General features: G+C 46.6%; 1 protein-coding gene across 4 annotated transcripts in view; it reads left to right on the forward strand.

The window, feature by feature from the left end:
• Positions 1-21,291, forward strand: part of NCKAP5 (NCK associated protein 5) — a 1,061,124-nt gene that overhangs the window by 422,687 nt on the left and 617,146 nt on the right. Inside the window, exon 2 of one of the 4 annotated variants that reach the window (XM_069616576.1) lies at positions 1,466-1,533. The exons of the other annotated variants lie outside the window; for them this stretch is intronic. The gene's annotated coding sequence lies outside the window, so the exon portion shown is untranslated. The remainder of the gene's footprint in view (positions 1-1,465; positions 1,534-21,291) is intronic. 4 annotated transcript variants of the gene reach the window in all.

Here is a 21,291-nt window from a genome sequence, read left to right on the forward strand (position 1 = left end):
CTTTGCACTGGTGGGTGGCAGGTCAGGGGACCATTTTGGTGTGCGCAAAACTGCACGGTTCTCCTGGATTCTGGCGCAAATGTGGGCTTTTCCACCATCTTGGATTTTCTAAGCCCACAGCACCAAATGTTGCAGCATATTAACTTGAATGTGGGTCAAGACACCCAACACTACTGGACAATGGTGTGCTTTCAGACAACTTGCATGCTCTGCACGACCACGGAATGCAGAAACCAAAAAGTAATTGCATGTTCATCAAAAGAACTTGCCTTTTCCTTAGACCTTTCTCTAATCATATTCTGACCTGATAAGTTATGCATCAGAGGGGACAGTTTCCACTCCTTGTGCAGCCTAAATAATAACCGTTTGGCTTCTATTAAATTGATAATTTTATTTTTATCAAAATCTATCTGGATTTAAACAGTTTAGGCTACTTTCACTGTATTAAAGTATTTATGCATACACTTTTGCATATGGCTAACTTCACAGAACTTAGAAGTAGCACGTGCTCTTCCACAGCGACATGGAACTGTGGGAGGATTGTGTGGAAATAGAAGGACAGTGGCAAGCAGGCCCCTAAGAACTGGTTAAAGTGAGATAAAAAGAGAGAAAATAAATCTTATTTAAGCCACTGTCTTGGGATTGCAACACCATGGAATTCTACTGAAGGCTCTGGTGATAAGTCACAGCCCTGAACCCCCTTATGCTATAGGCTAGGCTTCCAGAAATCTAGAGGAAAAGAGGAAAACAACAAAGGACTACAGGATCACATGATTTCATTAATCCGTCTGATCCATCCTGGTTGCACTCTGTTACAAAACTCTCAGAACTAATGCACATGTATGAAGCAGGAATACACAATTCCAGACAGGAAGAAAAGACTCCTGGGGCAGTCTGATGGTGCCCATTTTGGAAATGGATGGCAATTGATGATTTAGATGTTTACAATTATTGATCAAATATGATCATGTTTTGAGAAGGTGACACATACTAGACATCATGACTGACCGCATGGTCTTGGGTGTTGTGACCATTCACTTACACAAAATAGGTCTGGCTGCAGAAAGGAAGAGCAGCCTCAAACCTTTGTAGCCGCTCTGTCCACCCCTATGTGTGTTTCTTCCTATCTGAACCCTAGTTGACGATAGAGTACAGTCAAGGCAATGGGGGTGTTGTTACCTTAGTAATCCCAGACTGCTGAATACACACCAGACTCAAGCAGTATATCACTGGTAGAAATGTTTTACAATTACAGCTCATTGGCATTCGTACACATAATGCTAACTGGTGTAATGCTTAAACCTGACAGTGCTATGTACCTGCTCCTTTAAACAGGCACTGCTTTAAAACATGTTACCGTCATTCAACACACTGAAGACATTGAAAGAAACTATCTTTAACCTTTAGTTCTGTTTTTTTTTCTCCGTTTGTTTGTTCTCTTTCTCTCATTTATGTTCTTTCCCAGACGCCTGAAATTGACGAACAATTCAGTAATCTCTCTTTTCCGAGGAGGAAGTCTGAGCCTGTCACAGTGTAAGTGCCTCTCTGGAATCACAGGCCGTTTACTGAAGGCTATTGATTTGCTCTTACAAAACCACAAGTCCTTCATTAGCTGTCGATATAGTAACGCATTTAGTGACTTTCCCCTGGTGCCGGGCACTGTCGCTCCTTGGAAGGCACTGCCTCGCTGCTCTATTTCAGGACAAGGGTGTGTTTTTATTCCACCTAAAATCGATCGTTATTTTATCAAATAATCATTCTGGCCTAGTTCTCTTTCAGGAAACACTGTAGCTTGAGTAAAATGTCCCATCGCCCAGCCATTATCAAGCCCTGCGAAAGTCTCACTTCAGCAGGCATTTTTGGGGAGACTCAACAGGTTTTTTATACAGCTCGCCTTAAAAGTATTTTTTCACGAAAAGGTTGTCATGCAACGCAATGCTGTAGTCTTTTTGGAAATGTTACCTTTATTTTGTTTTGCCTATTAATTGAATTGAATCCGAGACTCGGGATGCAAAGGAGCGCTCTACAGTTGGAGCGTGGGTGACGGGCAAAGGCAGACTTATTCCAGAAGTAAAAGCAAGGCAAGTAGACAAAAAGGGAACAAGTCAATGACAGCTTTAGAGTGGTAGATGAGTATTTGAGGGTAATGTAAAGGTGCACTTGGTGGGCAGATTCTATAGTGGAAATTTGAAAAATGAAAGGACACACTTATCCTCGCCATTATAAGATCTTATTTTAATGTATGCAGTTTAAGCACCCAGGGAAGGACACTAAGCTGATCAGCTGTCTGGAAACCCGAGTGATAACACAGTGTACCACCAACATTTTCCAGCCACACGAGGCCCTTCCCCAGGTGCCGCCATCTTGATTGTGGGAAGGCAACAAGGAGCCCCAACCTGTTGTCTCCCCATGCCAATCGTGCCAAAAAATTGCATACCCTTCCCCTTCTTCCTCCCTCCCTCCCCACTTACCTGCTGGACCAGAGCTTTCTGCTCTGATCCTGGCACTCTCTCACGCCTTCAGTGCCCACAATGGAAATTGAAAGGGGACTAAGTTCCTTTTCTATTTACTATGGCGGGGCTAGCTTTTCCCTGTCATTTTATCATGGGAGATTGGGCCCGCACAAAATGCGTGGAGCTGTCGCCCATGAAAAATTAAAATAAAACCATTCACACCTCGGGCGTGTGTACATGGCCAATAATGGCCCTAAGCAAGCACTGATGCCCTTGCTTTGCCTGTGCCTACCTAAGCTAGGGCTGCCGGAGGTTTCCGGGCATGTAATGTCCCTACATGTCAGAGATAGCTTTAATTATATATAGAACAACTCCAACAGGTGTTTTATACCACAAGTCAATTTTTCAAATTTCAACATCACATCAATGACCGCAAAGAAATCATGCTGCAACCATGTGAATTTTCTCTCCCGACTCTTTGGTGTGCAAAAACTTGCATATGTGTACATTCATATGTGCAACCAAAAGACAACACTTGAAACAGATTTTTATCTTTATTGCATAATATAAAACAACTCTGTTATACAGTTGTGGGTCAGTGCAATGCTTTGTTTTTCAAATGTGTCTCAAATTTCTGCCTCCCACTGGGCCTAGGTTCAGGGAGAGCTGGCACTGCAGGTCTAGGTGGCGCTATGGATGGAACGTGGGGAACATGCTTTCCAGCTGTCAGATGGACTCCATGGTCTCTAGTGGTATAGCAGCTGTTTGAAGTATTGTGATACGTATATATGTTGGTATATGTTGGTTTCAGGATCCCTCCTTAGCTGTGTCATAAAGTCTTTTTTTTTTACTTGGTCAAGGGCTGGATCAAGTATGATGTTGAGAGAGGATGAGCTTCCTCAGTCTTGGAGACAGAGAAGGCTTTTCTTTTTTTTTTTTCTCTTGCACATTAACAGAATCCATAGGACGATTTAGTGGCTCCTGATAGAGAGAGAGAGAGAAAGAGAGAGAGAGAGAGAGAGAGAGAGAGAGACTGACTTTGGGACTGTCCAGATGTGGAGGCATTTTTGGGAGCATTGAGAGTTACCTGAGGCTCAACTGGCCAACAGGGTGAACAGTGTTCATATTTTACTACAGTAACCCTCCCCTTGTGGAACATACACAACTGCACTGTGGCTATAATTGGAGAATGGTCTGAAATTCTCCTGGGAATATCTGCCAGCGGGAGGAGAGTATAATCAGTTCAGAAGAGTGAACGGTGTAACCCGGACATAAAGGAATCACATTAACGATTAGGATATAGGACATGCTAAGCAACCACCAACCCTAGAGAATGGGTTCATCCAAAGAGCCTTTGAGATGTCCATAAGATTATTAAAATTGCCCCCAACCATTGGATACTCCGTGTCAACCTTTACAGTTCGTCGAGTTCAGCCATAAAACCAGATGATATCAGTGGATGTAGACAGACATTGATTAGGGTTATAGGTTCCATGCCCTACTGCTCAAGTACAAGGAGACATCTGCTCTCCGCATCAGCTTGTGTAGACAAAGTTAAGTACCCACAGTAGACACTCTCTAACTAGGATGGCTGCTCCACGTGCACGCCTACAAAGGCAGATTATTTATTCCTACCCAAAAAAACTGCAATCCATTCTCACCAAATGGGCCTTTTTGGGAAGAACAAGGTCCAGTCTATGATGTTTAAACACTGCCCCTCATTTTATTTTGCAGCATAATACCATGAGATTCCAGGACAGGCAATTTTGTGTTGCTATTTCTATAATCTCTTGTTATGTAAATCAGGAGTGGATCTGTGCCCCTCCTTGGTGAAATTATGTGAACTATCTGAACCTGGTGTCAAAAACACTGCTTGCAAATATGACCTCTTCTCCCCAACTCTCCCCAGCCCATGTTTCCATTTTAGAAGAAGCATCTGTTACCCTAACGTTCTCAAACCCATCACGTCCTAACACAAGGAAATTAATAAAATAATGACAACTTTGGGAGGCTAAACTCTTTGCTGTTGTGCCTATTCCTGCCTGTTAACACATACACAATGTTTTATGATGTGTAATTAATCTGATCCCCTGTCATCAATACTTCAAGTGACAGTGCTTACTCCTTCCATTTGTTCTCAATATTATTTTCCCCTGAAGTAAAGAGCAATCCTCAGTCACCACGATTCTCTTCCTCTTGAGTTTTTTCTCAATCACCACTGATGTTTCTAGGACCTTTGCTTAGTTTGGAATACATCCCCATTATTAGCATTTTCCAGATAATTCCATGCATTCCGTGGTGGCTGAAAAACCAGGTTCATCTGCTCTTAGTCACCCTCATTTTTGACGTAAAAAAGCAACTTGTAGTTGGATAACCATTTCCTAAGCTCCTCTTTACAGACAAGCACAATCGTTGAACGTCACAACCAGGGAGAGTGGGCCATCTCATTCTATGGTCCCCGGGTTTTGTACGTGGATATTAGTGTCACTCCCAAGCCACCTAAATTAGGATATTTCGGTACTTTGTGAGGCTTGATCCATTACCCCTTTATACCACAACTCCTCCGGGCAATCCCTTCACTTTCAGCGCTGCAAATCTTCACAATTAACCAGGATTACTCTGACAGATGCACAGGGTTATGCAGCTGCGAGCCACGCCTCGCATTTATTTACATCCTTGTATGGCGCAAACCTAGCTCCCCACGGAGCACAAGAGCATTGTACAATATATAAAGTATTTAACAAAAAAACACAGCGAAAACATTAAAATCATAACAAAAAAGGTGTATATTCTCTTTAACCAAAGACGTACCGCGGTAGCAATTTCAATTTAAAACGAAAATGTGCAAAATACTTCAAAATATAAATTTCTTCAATTCCTTATGAAAAGTTTGTAATGATGGACGAAATGCATATAAATGAGGTAGGAACGAGGCCCAAAGCACAAGTACATATTGCGAAAAGCTCTTCTTGTGAGCTCTTGCTCGATTAGTTCAAATCTTAGAGCTGAATTACTGCTTGTAATTCGCAAACCACATGAAATGGTCAATTGTTTAGCTAGATAGATTAATAAATACAACATTACATTTTAAAAATACTACATGCTTCCAAAGGTATGATATGTTAGGTTATTTATAACGGGCTTAATATCCAGAGGGTTTTAAGCGGGGACCCAGGGATCGAACCTGTGTTGCCCCCTGTCGTCTTGCTTCCAAGGTGAGTACTTTGCCCCTGTGCTATCCTCCCGGGGTACCCAATTAGAGCTGTTAATATTGGAGACAGAGGGGGTAATTCATAGAATTCGGCGCACAAGTGGCACACGCGGCTGGCGCACAGAGTGCGCGTGCGGCAGTCTGCGTCAGCCGCGTGCGCCAAAACCCATTTCGCCGCACAGCGTATTCATGGATTTATACATCCACAAGCAGCCGTGGCACAGCGACCCTGCAGCAGCGCCAGTTATGTCCCCAACCCCGCCCCGTGCACCAAAAACATTGCACAAATCCAGTCCATGGCGCGAAGGCCAGTGGACCAGCATACAGCCCCCAACCATGAAAACGCGTGTAAAACTCCCACGCACCCCTCGGAATACACATACCCCGCTCGCGCCAGCGAAATCGCATGTAAAACTCCACGCGCACCCCCAGAATACACGTAGCCCGCTCGAGTCAGCGAAATTGCGTGTAAAACTCCACACGCACCCCCGGAAAACACATGCCCCGCTCGCGCCAGACCAATCGCGTGTAAAACTCCCCGCGCACCCCTAGGAATACACGTACCCCGCTTGCGCCAGGCCAATCGCGTGTAAAACTCCATGCACACCCCGGAATACATGTACCCCGCTCGCGCCAGGCCAATTGCGTTTAAAACGCCACATGCACCCCCGGAATACACGTACCCCGCTCGTGCCAGGCCAATCACATGTAAAACAACCCACGCACCCCGAGGAATACATGTACCATGCTCGCGCCAGGCCAATCGTGTGGAAAACTCCATGCGCACCCCTCTGAATACGTGTACCCCGCTCGCGTCAGGTAAAATGCGTGGAAAAAGTCCCCCCTGTGGTGTGGGCTGCCTGCGGGTCATGGTCCTGGTGGATGGGCTGCCTGTTGGGCATGGGGAGGGTGGATGAGCTGCCTGCGGGGCATGGTCATGGTGGATGGGTTGCCTGCGGGGCATGTGGAGGGTGGATGGGCTGCCTGCGGGGCATGGGGAGGGTGAAAGGGCTGCCTGCGCATATTCCTGGGGTGCGCAGGGATTTTTACATGCAATTGGCCTGGGGCGAGCAGGGTACGTATATTCCGGGGGTGCGCGTGGAGTTTTACACACGATTGTCCAGGCGCGAGCGGGGTACGTGTATTCCTAGGGGTGTGCTGGGAGTTTTACACGAGATTGGCCTGGCGTGAGCGGGGTATGTGTATTCCTAGGGGTGCGTGGTGAGTTTTACATGCGATTTTGCAGTGTCAGCCCTCCTGGGTGTGCCCTCCCCCCCCCTATGCCCTGCAGGCAGCCCATCATCCCTGGACATGACCCGCAGGCAGGCCAAATGGCACCATGCACTTGGGAGCCCCGATTTACGTCCCCACCCCACCCCCAATGACGGGCACCTGCCAGCAGGCCCCAACTTATGTCCCCACCCCAACCCCAGTGATGGGCACCTCCCAGCAGGCCCGACTTATGTCCCCACCCCACGCCCAGTGACAGGCACCTGCCAGCAGTCCTCGACTTGTGTCCCCCACCCAACACGTCATCACAATCCAGATCCATGGCCCTTATGGCCACCCAAATCCCACCCCACGCCACCCCAGTGCAAACACCCAACCATGCATTCCATCCACTCCACATTGAAATCCCCATGTCATGATAGATCCCAAATAACCAGTATGCGCATGAGTACAAGTCAGTCAGACCCACACAATGGTGACACATGACTGAGATAACCCACATTGTGACATGCACAAATCCAATGAGAGAAGACCACGCAAATGAAGTAAAATACAAAAATGTATTATATACAAAAATGAATGAATGAAACGAAATTATACAAGGAAAAAATGATAAATAAAAGGATGTCCGAAATGAAGGGAAAAATATTAATGGTGAAATCCATAAAATGCAAAGAAAAATGCCTCCCAAGTGTCCGTCCATAACACAAAATCCAAAGTCAAAATAAAAACAAAACCATTCCTCCATGGTAAAAATATATGTAAATTCAGGTCCATAACTATATACAATGTAAAAATCAAGGGTCCATGTGCTCAACAATCCAAAGGAAACCTAAGAAAAAACCTACCTAATAAATAACTATTTACAAAAAGGCGGGGCATAGTCCATGCGCCCCAAAGGAAAAAATAAATAAAGGAAACCTGCAACTACATAACTATTTACAAAGGCGGCGGGCTAGTCCCACTGCTCACTGTTTGATGTTCCGGCCCAGGGAATCATCGAACTCCACGTCGATGTTCCGGAGGCAGGCCTGTTCCCTGGACTCGAGGTCTCGCAGGGATGCAGCCATGGAATCCCTCAACTCCCTGTGAGTTTCCTCGAGGCGCTCCAACGCCCTCATCCTGAGCAGTGCCCTCTCCGCCAGTCCGGGCACTCCCAGTCCGGGGTCCTGCTGCCCCTCGGCCGATGCCTGCCCCTGGGGTGTTGATGGCCCCAAGCCATGATGCCTCCCACGCTGAGCCTGCTGCTGCCTCCGACGCAACTGCCTCTGCCACCACAACGGCATCCAGGCTGATGGAATCCCCCGGCGCCATCGTGCACTTGCCCTGCCCGATGATGCCGTCATATCCTCCATCCGCTGGGGTCCAGTTGGTGGGGTGGCCACCCCTGCTGGACCTCCGACTCCCAACTGCGGCAGAGATGGGATCTCCACCTAGCTGGCTGCATTGGTTGGGGAAGGTCCACAGGGGGCCCTGGTGGCATCTGGGCGGGAAGACGGCACGGAGAACGACTGGCGTACAGTGTGCACAGAGGAGGAGAGGGCCGAAAGAGTGGTCGACACATGGAGGAAACCCCCGACCACGGTCCCTCCCAACTGGGCCACGTTGGCACACAGCTCTTCGTGATGACGTGAGTGGTCCCCCCAGGAAGCACGCACGTCATCACGAATGTCACGTGTGCGCAACGCAATCCCAATCAGGACAGACTCAATCCGGTCACGGGTCCCCTCGTCCACAGGTAGAGGAGTGCCAGATGATGTGGACCTCCCCCCTACCTGCGGGCGGGCCTGAGACAGGGCATACCTGCTGGTGCATGGTGAAGCAGTCACAGTGTCAGGGACAGTGACATGCACAGGCCCCTGCGCGGCGACCTGTGCTGCCTCCTTCCCGTGGACTGCACCACTTGCACCAGTGGTACCACCCCCACCAGGCCCCATCTGCGGCTCAGTAGCGGCCTCCTCCTCCTCCGCAGACACAACCGACCTGGATGGCTCTGCACCGTCTTCTGCCGTTCCAAGCCCCTGTGGGGGCTCACCCGCCCCTTCTGTTGCAGGCGTAGTGGCAGACGCAGCACCAGTCCCCTCGCTCCTGGATGATGGAATTTCCTGGGAGGGTGACTGGGCATTGCGTCGCCGTCCGACGGAGGCATCCCTGCCACTTTCCTCCACAGCTCCGTCTCCACCCTCTTCTTCACTAGCCGCTGTGTAAAGGGAGACATTGAACACAAGCATCAGGGTTCTGTACAATAGTCCCCTAGACATGAAGCAATAGCACATGAGTGGCACTGTCAAACTTCACTTCCATCATGTCCCTCCACAACACATGGGTCAATGCAGGCAACACACATGCAGAAACAGGCATGGCACATGCAACGAACATTTGCATACATGTCCAAGGCACTGTAGTAACATCCAGTGGTGGGCTAAAACTCACATGCACACACATCACCGCAGGGTCATGCATCTGGCCCTGTACACCCCCAGACACAGTGGATTCAAGGATGACTAGGATGTATCAGTGATTCAACACATTGTCAGGGACATGTGTCATGCATCCATGGCACACACACTACTCAGACACACGGACATGTACTCCATGCATGTCCATGACAGCAGCACACATCTATCACACCGCAAACATGTCAAGGTACAGACACAGGCATGCATACATGTGTGCATTCCGCATGCCGTTTCGCATGATGCATTGTAACACATACATCATCCATGTGGGTCACGCCTGACTGGACTCACATGCAGCACCATCATGTCCCTGCACACACACATCCATACATGACCCATGTCACACATGCAGCCAAGTAGCTAACTACCAGCACACTGCAACATGCACTGTTTTAAACGTGAATGCATGGGCACTTACCGCTTGACTGCAGACGGGCCTGCATCCTGAGGATCTAGTGGTGAAGCACTGGGCGAATGCGCTCCAGGACCCACATCTGGTGGGTGGTAAGAGGGGCCCGGTGCCCCACTGCATCTGCCTCCAAGAGGCTCTGGACCTTCTTGAGGGTCCTGGACCTGTAGTCCTCCCAGCGCTTCTGGACGTGTTTGATGTCGCGGGGTGCCACACCCTCCGCATTGATGGCACCCACTATGTCCTTCCAGATCCTCTTCCGTCCTTCCTTGTCGGCGCGTGATGGTGTGAAGAGGGCATCATAATGCCCCAGAACTTGCTCAAGCAGCATACCAACATCCTTTTCACTGAAGCTGGTAGCCCTCTGTCTCTCTTCTAGGGGGTTGCCACTGGTGCCGGAAGGTGTTGTGTCAGACATGGCAACCCCTGAGGCAGGTGTAAGTGGGCAACTGGATCCTGGGGCTGAGCTGTGGAGTGATGGAACACCAGTCGGGAGTCTTCTGTTCCAGCAGGGATGGTCACAGCAACGGGACCCCTGCAGATGGCAGATGTGCAGGCACCAAATGGCAGGGCACGGTGGCAGCAGGCAGGCAGGCAGGCAGCAGCAGATGACTCGTGGGAGGCTGCTTGGGGGTCTGGGGGGCAGTAATTTGGCTTTCTGGGCAGGAGCGTGATCTTCCGTGTGTTGCCGCGTGGCCAGCTTGATATGGAGTGATTTGGCACGTGAAAAACAGCACGTTTGCGTGAATTCCGAGGAAAGGCCCATGACGTGTAAGCACCTAGGTGACGTAACGTGCGCGCGGGCGTTTCCCTGGCACGGGTTGAAGGTCCCACGTGGGTTTCCATCGCTCTGTACGTGCTTTTCGTGGAAAGCGGTGCGTGTGTTTTCCAGATGTTGGGGTTCACACACGATTACTTCACAGCAGCTACAGTGCGTACTTCTTCTTTTGGCGTGGGTGTTGGCTACGCGTTCTTCTTCTACACGCAAGGCAGATGGTGAGTCGCACGCGCTATTTTTCCTAATGCGGGTGTCCCTGTTAGTCGCGTACTCCTTTTTTTCAGGCATACTAGCCTGCGTGTTGATCACGTACGTATTTTTAGTGTTCCTGACTGCCACAGCGTACTGCGTTTGTTTTTTTACAGTACGTGGGCTACAGGGGTCGCTTATATCTTTTTCTTGCTTTTTTGGGATGCCTGAGCGTTGCGTGACACGTCATTTCTGCTAGGGTGCCACAGAATGGGACATTCATCGTAGCTGTATATACGTGTTTGTTGTTTGCGCGCACTTTTGTAATGCGCAGGGACGCTACCGCCTGCCTTCGTGTGGCGGATGTGCTTAGGCCTGTGTGTGTCTTTGGCCCTATTCGATTCCATGAATACGTGTAGTTCGCGTGCGTGTGTGCATTCCGTGTACTTCCCAGCAGTACTTCCCCTGTTATGCTCTTATTTTCACGCGTTGTTCCCCATTCCACGTGTTCCGCCCCGTGTTCCGGACACATTTTGGTGTGTGCGCTAACGTTGTGCACTTTCACTGTGCGCGTCGTGCATGGCGTTCTGTATGTTGCAATGACATGTGCGCCCGTGTACGCCACGCACGGATTCGGCGCACATCCCGGGGAAAACACACGCAGGGCCTTCCATGAATCGCACGCTTTTTCACGCTTGCACCACGATTTTTGGCACACATTTGTTCCATGAATTTGTCCCAGAGGGTCTGCAGTGTCAAAGCGAGTTTTTAAAGGCAACATTGTGTTTTTGGGGATACTCCTCTGCAGGGAATTTACAAGTATTAAGGGCCCATATCAATGTCCTAAATTATTCAGCTCGAGGAAAAGGCTCACATTTTTGTTTGTCAGCTGAGGTCATTGAACTTAGGTGGCTTGGCTCCTTTTCTAAGATAACATTTGATGTTGGGAGATGGTTCCGAATAGAAGGCCAGTGACTTTGCTTCTATACATAATATTGCAGGAAAATAAAAATCAGCTTTATGGTCAGAAACCACTCCTGAACTAACCCTTCATTCCTCCCTTGCAATACAAGAATAAAGGCTGCCTTTAGAAGGATTGTTTTAACTAGCACTATTTATGCAATGTTCTGAATGGCTCAGCCAATCAGGAAAAGGGATGTCGAAGAATGTCCAGGCTCTGTTACCCCATAATTGCTTGGAAGTTCTCCTCCCTGCCTGGCTGTACCAAGCAGAATGTTCTTGGTGCCCACGCCCAGCCATTGAAACATGTTTTTTTTTCTTTTGGGGGGTTCCTCCCAACCCCGCCTTCCCCTATTAATCTAACACTATTTCCGCCCCATGGCTTATATTACCCTTTCCCACACCCCCCTATTTTTTACGATGGATTTTTTCAGAAGAAACAAAATCAGCAGAAAATCCATCGGAAAAAATGACTGACGATAAATGAACGTCGTACCATCTGGACAAATTGAGTGTGTCCAGATATAACTGATCTAGAGGTCCAAACTGATATCAATGTAATACATTGGCTTGGCCCAGATTGTTCTGAAGCTGAGTTTCCAAGAAGCGAAAATGGCTCCAGTCTGATAAATCTAGATTGGCCATCTTGAAATGGGCAGTATTGGACTAGGTTCTAAGCAAGCATTGCAAATGCCAACAATTTGGGCTTTTTGATGGTAGCAGCTGCAAAATGGTGCCAGTACCTGAGCATATAATAGCAGGGTCTGGGAAATGCATAATAGTTACACACAAGCCAAAACTGTGGGCTTTGCCAATGCTTGTTTCTAACAGGACTTCAGTGCATAGTGGTTATACATTTTGTGGCTCAAGGCAGACCTGGTTAAGCCATTTTGATTAAACTATTATCACCTTTATAGCTCTAATTAAGTTATTCACTTTAAGAAGACTGCTTTAAAAAAACACTGGCAGGCACTTCAAGCTCAAAGTTTAATCATAAAGCTTGATAAACCTAGTTCAATGTACGCCCACCATCACCAAAACTATAAATCGGAGAAATTCGAAAGGCCAACAAAGCCTATTACAATAAAAGAACCCTGAGCTACTGCAGCAGCAGGAATGAGCTCCACAGGACAATCACGGAATTCCTCAACCCTTCTTGCACCTCTGCCCCGACCACCTCCTTGCAAAAGCTCTGCAACTATCTCTATGATCACTTCCACAAAACAGTCCTAGATATGATGGCCACCCTCAACACCAAACTCTCCAACCTCACAGCCTGCCTAACACCCTCTCCTCTAGAGGCAACCCTCATGGCCTCTGAGACCCCTTGTTTCTGCTCTTTCAACCCCATCTCTCCTCAAAGAAATCTTCAACTCCACATGTGCAGGAAAACTGGTGAGGTCCATCCTTAATGACTCCCTTACCTCTGGCAACTCCCCAGAACCCTTCAAAATCACGCATGTCAAACCCCTTCTAAAGAAACCATCCCTCGAACCTCTCTGACCATTCAACTACAGGTCGATTTCCAACACCCAATTCTTGGAAAAGCTCATTGCCCACACTGCGAACTCGCAGCTCAACTGTTTAGTGGAAACCAACCACCTCCTAGACCCTGCAAAATCAGGTTTCCGCCCTCGTCACAGAATAGAAACCACACTGATCTCTATCTGGGATGACGTTAAAGTCACTGCAGACTCAGAAGGGTGCGCAATACCTGTTCTTCTTGACCTCTCGGCAGCGTTTGACACTGTTAACCATACGATCAATCCTCCTTGTGAGATTACAATCGCTAGGAATCCAAGATTCAGCACTGTACTGGATCGCTTTATTCCTCACTAATAGACAGCAAATCACATATCATCTCCCCCCTTTCTTCACTGCGCACCCATTGAGCACGGGGTACGCCAAGACGCCTGCCTCTCACCCCTTCTCTTCAACCTGTACATTACCCCTCTGCCCAGGCTCATCTGCTCTCACAACCTCACCTGCTATAACAATGCAAATGATACACAAATCATCCTCAGCAGCTTGTTTTACAGACATTGACCTCTGGATGACGTGTAACCAACTCCCTCTGAACCCAGGGAAAACTGAGACCATGCTGTGCGGCAAAACAGCTCTATTCCCGCAACCTTCACCCTGGCCACCCTCCCTTGGACCCCTGCCCCCACACCCAACCTCGACCACTGTTGAAAGCCTTGGCTGCACAAACCTCAGTCACACCACATTAACAATGTATCTAAATCCTGCCACTTCCACCTTAGGCTTCTGAAACACATCTTCTCTTATCTCACCTACCCCAGTAGACTGGCAGAAATTATGTCCATTGCAATGCCCAGACTTGACTATGCAAACTCCCTTTACCTAGGTACACCAGCCTACCAACTTAACAAACTCCAAAGAGTCCAAAACTCGGGTGCCAGACTACTCCTTGCGCTGGGACGAAGGGATCACAAGTCACCTTATCTCCACACCCTACACTAGCTCCCGATTGGGCAAAGGGCCAACTTCAAAATCCTGTGCAATACTCACCGAGCGGTACACAAATACCTACATGAAAAAAGTATGCTTTACCAGACAACCTGCATGCTAAGGTCAAGCACTGGCCTCCTCCTAGTAGCCCCTGCCTCCAATTCACAGCTTGTGATTGAGCTGAGCGGAGACTATGAGATAGATTCATCTATGCTAATCTCGATATATGAGTCAATAAAAGAGTGGATATCCAGAAACTGGATGTGTCTAAATCCCTCCAAGACGGAACTCATAATCTTTGGCCTTACGAGGGCAAGAGCAAAAGTCCTGAATATAAAACCATGTACCTGGCGGGAAATGCCATTTGCACTCTTGAGAGGGTTAAGACACTAGCTGTCTATGTAGAAGCCTTGCTCAGTTCTAAGGGGCATGTCATTGGTGTGGTCAGTAACTCATAATACCATCTGAGAGTCCTGAGACACGCCACACCCTTCTTAACTCAGAAAAATCGTTAAGTCCTAAACCAGGCCATTATTATGCCCCAGCTGGACTACTGCAACGCCCTGCTAATAGGATCTAACAAACAACACATAAGCAAACTGCAGATGATACAAAATGATGCCGTTTGGATAGTTTTTGACATCCCTCGGAGGGAGCACATCTCCGGGTCTAGAAGGAAACTACACTTTTTGCTGGTATCTGTGAGACCAAGGTACAAGGCCCTCTCGGTTGCCCACTGTTGCATATATGGGAAGGCTCCCATATAGCTTAAGAAACGCATAACATCCTATATACCCTCCAGACATCTTTGTTCTTACACCCAAGGACAACTCGTGGTTCCACGTGCTAAAAAAGTCCAAAGGGTCTGGATGCTCATTTGACTTTCTTACGGCTCTTTCATGGAATGTCCTACCTATGAAGCTCCGTCTGGAGAGATGCCACTTGGCATTTAGGAAACATTTGAAGACTTGGCTGTTTGAATAAGCCTTACCGTACCCTCACTGGTTCTATGCCCGTTTTGTTTTGTGCCCCCTATGACCTCTCGTCCTATTGTGTTTATGTCGGCGCCCGATGCCTGCTGGCTTTGGCGCATTATAAATATACAAAAACAAATAATAATTCAGCCAGAATCGGAGTGTCTGCATACCCAGCTCTGGTGCCTTCATTGTGGAACTCAGTGCCTACCCTCACTCCACACACCCAAGACTACATGGCATTCCGGAGAGCACACAAAACCTGGCTCTTCCCCTAAATTGGTACAAAAAAAAAAACAATTTGCCCGTTCGATCCCCCACAAAATCAGCCCTCCTGACCAATCACCGACGGCCAGTTATTGGCTTGGAATCTATCATTTTGGGCAGGTAAGATTGACCCGGACATGGAACCGGGTTGCCGGTAACAATTAAGTATCATGCAATGAACCTGTTGGCCCCTATATGTTTGGCAATGAATGCCTAATTGCACTCATGCACCAATGCGTGGATTGTTCCTACCCTAAACATGTCTGAAAATGAATGCCTAGGAATCCAAACCCGAGGCCTAGTTGCACTTATGTCCTTACACTATGAATGGACGTTGATATTTGTCTTCCACCAGATATACACAACGCTCTCAGACCCGGTGATGTCTATCTTTATTTGTCTGGAAATCAATGCACACAACTCCAGACATGGGGCCTAGTAGCACTTATGTTCTTATGCTTTTACTGGATCTTTGTCTTCCACCAGGAATGCACTACGCTCTCAACCTGGTGGTGTTAATCTTTATTTGTCTGGAAATTATTGCTCAGAACTCCAAAAGCGGGGCCTAGTAGCACTTATATTCTAACGCTATGATTGGGCTTGATCTTGTCCGCCATCAAGTGCTCTCTGATCAGGTGATGATTGCCTTTATTTGCCTGGAAATTAATGACCAGAACTCCTAAAGCACTTATGTTCTGAAGCTATGACTGGGCCTGCCCTTCGTCTCTACTGTGTTTGCACTGCGCTCTCCGATCGGGTGAGGTCTCTGGCACGGTCAGCTCTCGCAAGGGACTATGATGCGATATAACTCACAGCTCAAACCATAAACTAGTACATGAATACCCAACCACTCGCTGTAAACAAATACCTAGGACTCAGAAAGATGGACCCATTAGCAGTTATGCTTTAGCATGAGAAATGGCGGGCTTTGTCTCACCGTCAAGGTACTAGGCACGTAGGTGAGGAATCTGAACAGACAATCATCTGCAAGTGACAAAGATGTTCTGCAGCACGTAATAATGTCGAACAGGCACAGCATCAACATGGTCTGGCTTGATACTGGACCATCAGGTTCACCGAGTACCAGCACTCGTATCAAGGATGTATTCACAAATCCGATAGAACAGAACTGGATGTAACTGCACATTGAGAAGGTGTTAACCGATAAACAATTGCAGACTCAATTAGACACAGTGGTGAACATAGACTTGCAATTCGCTTGACCCAGCAAAGATTTGGAATAGGCCAGTTCAACACTGCTGATACCATTAAGCCAGAAGGATACGGCTAAGCTTGGTAAACAGAACTAACTTCACACTAGACCGAGAATGTTTTCGGGAGAACTAAAGCACAGAACCTCTAAAATAGGCAGGCACTAAAAGGTAAGCAGGTACCCGAGACACGCTCCAATTACACAGATACTCAAGCGCACACCAGTATGCTGACTCTCGCCTCTGCGCCAACAAACAATACAATGCAGCTATACCCCTTGATTAATTCAGCCTAGCTGCACAAATGAATATATGCCACCATTAGCACCCAACAATCTTTAGAACACAGCTATTCCCCATGTCAAATCGGCCTTGTACACATACTACTGATCTCACACAACCTCCACACCACTCCTAGCATTACAATGCAGCTACCCACCTGAGGAATTTCGGCCTGGCTGCACACATACAGAGTGCACCCAAGCACTACTCACTACCCTACTCTCTCCACTGAGCATTCAACCCACAACGCTTTGAGATCATACCAATGGTAAAAAGAAAATTGGTCAGTCCATATTAGAGCTATTGATTCCTGGCAAGTAAACACATTTTTGGTGTATAGTATCCGAATGCTTTTTAATTTCCAGGGTACCAGTGTTCCTAGCTAAATTAATATCGCCTAAAAGTATGTTACGAGAACTACTCAGAATGAAGGGGTACAGGTAGCAAAAATGTAGACGTAGACATTCAAATTCACCGTATTTTTTTATGCGGTGTATTGAGCGCGTTTGTAGTGTGGCGCATTCAACAGACATTTTGCTATATCTGCAGCGGGCCATGTTGTGAAGACAAAACCTAGTTGCCTGTGTGTTTCAACTACTGTTAAAACAGCTTTCTCTGTCACACGGCCCCCTTTGACACGCAGTACGTTTTGTCCTGTCAGATGAAATTGGAGTTTTGCCACGAGGTTGTTTCCTTGATCGTTCTCCTTTCAGAAGGAGCACCCCCACACCTCGAGTCAATCAGTCCCAGAGATGCCTTTCGACAGAGTACACGTCTACTATTACAGGAGAAGCGTGGTCAGCGCAGACAGCCGCCCTGATTGTATTCTGAGAATGGACTGTACTGCACGCGCGCTCCCCGATAAGGTTCCGGTGCGCAAGGCTGCCTGCAGTGCCAGGATGGACAGCACCTTCCCAGATCGCTCTCGGAGCCAGTCAAGCACACACTTTATCAATTCGAGCTCAGTAGACGATTTCCGTACACATTATTGTGTCTCTAGGTCAGAAAAGGTGTAATTATCATTGGGGGGTATTTGTTAATGCAGGGGTCTGGATGCATCTGCCCGCGGAGCCATTTAGAGAAAACAATTATGGCAGTGGGGCATCCATATGATGAGATGTCCTTTAAACAAAGGGCCTCATTACGAATTTGGCAGTAATTTGACAGTAAATCTGCTGAATTACCACCAGACTCGATTACCTTTACCGCCACTTGGTCCCGTGGAGTTATCACAGTATTACAAGTGGTTGTAGGACGGTGTAATTCACCAAATTTGGAGTCCAGAGGACTCGATGTGGGGATCTTTGGCAGATTTACTGCTGGTGGAATTACTGTGCAGTAAATCCACCAATTTATTAAGCAAAACAGAATTTACCTACAGTAACAAGCTAGAGATGAAGCCGGCACTTATTCTGCAAAAATTGACGGATTTACCATGTTTGAATTCTGCCAGCGCTAAATCGGCCAAAACCTATGATTTGACGGCGCATGAAAAAAAGTTGTCATTCTGTTACAGCCCAAAAAAGTGTCAGTAACGGAGGTCCGACACTTTTTTCCCACAGTGACAATCTTGTAATGAGGCCCAAAGTTCTTTGTATCCCACAATATAGCCTTTCCAACATATTCTAGAACTGGTATAATTATATAAACACACTCCGGTCCTAGAAATTGTGAGAAAGTGCTGGACAGAGGGAGAAAAAAGAACCCCTCTCATGCGTGATGTTAAAAAGGTGTGATGTTTCAGGTTTTACCGATAGAACTGTTTTCATTATTTGTATTGAAGTGTATAAAGTGCTATTTCCAAAGTGATGTTCAGACGTATACAAAAAATACATGAGAAATAGAAAAAACAATGAATTTGCAGGGCTCAAAATGGCTTGTGATAATTGACTCTTGGAAAATAATAAATGGTGTGCTGTATGTATGTGTAGAATTGAGGTGGCAGGTGACCTTTTATGCCTGGCGAATAGCTTGCATCTTGAAAATGTACGCCCTGAATGTATGTCAACACCATTTGGTAACAGTTAGAGATATGAGTGGGGAGAGTGGAAAGTTAGTGGAAAGAGAAAGTAGGGACTGCTCATAGCAAGGAGCCAGACTGTGAAGTAGCGTGCTTGGGATTTGGTTGTCACCCGACTACAGAAATAAGTGGAACAGTACATTGTTTTTCCAATATATTAAATATTTGCAATGTAAGGCTCTCAAAGATAAAGAGATAGGTTCTGAATTATGCAATACATTGGACAAGTGAAGGTGTTAGGATTAGAACAAATTTCACCATGTGCAAAGGTCCACTATTTATCCACATCACTGCTAAATCTACTAATTAGTAGATATAAATCTACCCATAACCTTGCTGAAGGTGTCCCGTTCAAAACGGGCAGGCCTCTACTTCTTAGCACACAGATGTCATGTACCCCTGAATTTGACTGATTTTGAAATAAAGTCCAAGGAATTGGTCTCTTGTGATCAGAGGCTTTGATCACCATCAGACCACATGTCAGAAATTGATCCAATGTGCTGTGGAAATAAAACCTTTTCAGGCATGTCTGCAGTTGAGATTTGTGCTGGCATACATCTATTCAGATTTGGTCAACAGATGGTAGCACTATGCAGGAGTGAGCATAATGGAAAATTCATACTGCGCCTCCTTTTTAACAAAAATGTGAGTGAAATGTCAATGGGCATCTGGATCAATATTTGTTCCTCCCGCAGCAACAACATTAGCTCTGCTCAGTTTATTTGAAGGATACAATTGATTAGTAACAAGGTTTGTCACTCGATAACCAGCCACACAGATTCTTACCAAGACAGCAATTTCTCAATCGTGACTTGGTTCATGAGGTTTGGAGGGCATTTATCTTTTCACCTGCACAGGTAATTAATTCAGTTACACACATAACTGCTGCACCCAAGCACCGCTTAACACCCTACTCTCTCAACTGACCTGGACTATTACTCTCCGCGAGGGCGTTCAACCTACCAGCGTTTTGAAGTCATACCAATTATATATAAAACGCTATGTAAATGCCAAATAACATAACAACATAACATAACTTCTACAAAAACATGTATTGGTATTATAATGCAGTTTACTTGCTATGGTAATATGGAAGTCTTGCACATTGTATATTTACCTTACAAATGGTACTAATTGAGAAAAGGTTTACTTATCACTTTCTAATACAGTGCGCTAATAATACATCAATTAAAATATTATACATGTGAAACTGTAATCTCCCTAGAAACATCCTTGTGTGGGTGTTCTTATACAATCAGGATTTAACAGCAAACTACTTTTGTAGTGAGAACATCTTTCCACTGGCCGGCCCTGCTTGAAGGAAGGGAGGGATGACAGGTCCGGGTAAAGAAAGAATGCAGGAAGAAGAAATGGTATTGAATGAGATGAGAAATTAACCAGAATTGCAAAAGGAGAACAGCTGCAAAAGGAGGAGAGAGAAGGGGTGATATCTCCTAAAGGCATTCTGCCTGATTCCTTTATAGTCTGTGAACTCCTCAGTGACTTACAATATCATTATAGCAAAAGGTGGCGGTGGGTCTCTATCCCAAATATAACAAAAGTGTGTCATAAGTGTAACCATTTGTGAAACCCAGACCCTAGAAAATATGTATCAAACCTGCAACAATATGATAACATGGCATACGTGTTAATTCAATGCTGTTACGCTTTTGGAACGCATTAATTAATGATGCAGTCTTATTCTGCATAGATTGTTGTCTACAGACAGATAGAAAGCTCACTGACTGTGAGGAATTCGACCATCCACACAGGGAGTGTGCCTTCGACTGGTCTTTTTTGAAATTTTGTAAGAAAGGGAATGATGGGAGATCAACCTCGGAAAATGGGTGTGGCTAATCTGCACACATTTTCCTATGCTCGCTGTACAACAAATACTTAGTCAAGTGTACTCTGAGGGGGGACAGTCTACAGGCGAAGTCCTCCCTGTCATATTTAGCTGGAATGTGACAGCCAGGAGTGCATTAAAGCATCTTAAGAAGGGGGAAGGCAACACCTTCCTTCTGCCATGGCCAGCCTAATTAAATATCAAAGGCTCCATTGTTCTGCACTGCCCATTGTAGTTCTGTGTGGTGCAGCGCACACTGATGAGAGTTAATTGAAGCAGGCCTGCGAAGAGGCCTGGTCACAGGATTAACAAAGGGCAGGAAACCCCAACACCTGTTTGATATGCAATGTGTCAGCTTGAAGCTAGCACCCACCTCTCTGTATGAAGGGCAGTGAATGACATGTCTGGGACAACAGTTTACAGTATGCAAACCCTGCAAGGGGACCCCCTTTCAGAAGGAAGAAGTATGTGATTTGATGGAGACAGAAAGTCTGTTCTTGCCACAAACTTCAAGGGAGACCTGCGCTTTG

Source organism: Ambystoma mexicanum, chromosome 9, assembly GCF_040938575.1.
Source record: "Ambystoma mexicanum isolate Mex_15411 chromosome 9, UKY_AmexF1_1, whole genome shotgun sequence".
NCBI lineage: Eukaryota > Metazoa > Chordata > Amphibia > Caudata > Ambystomatidae > Ambystoma > Ambystoma mexicanum.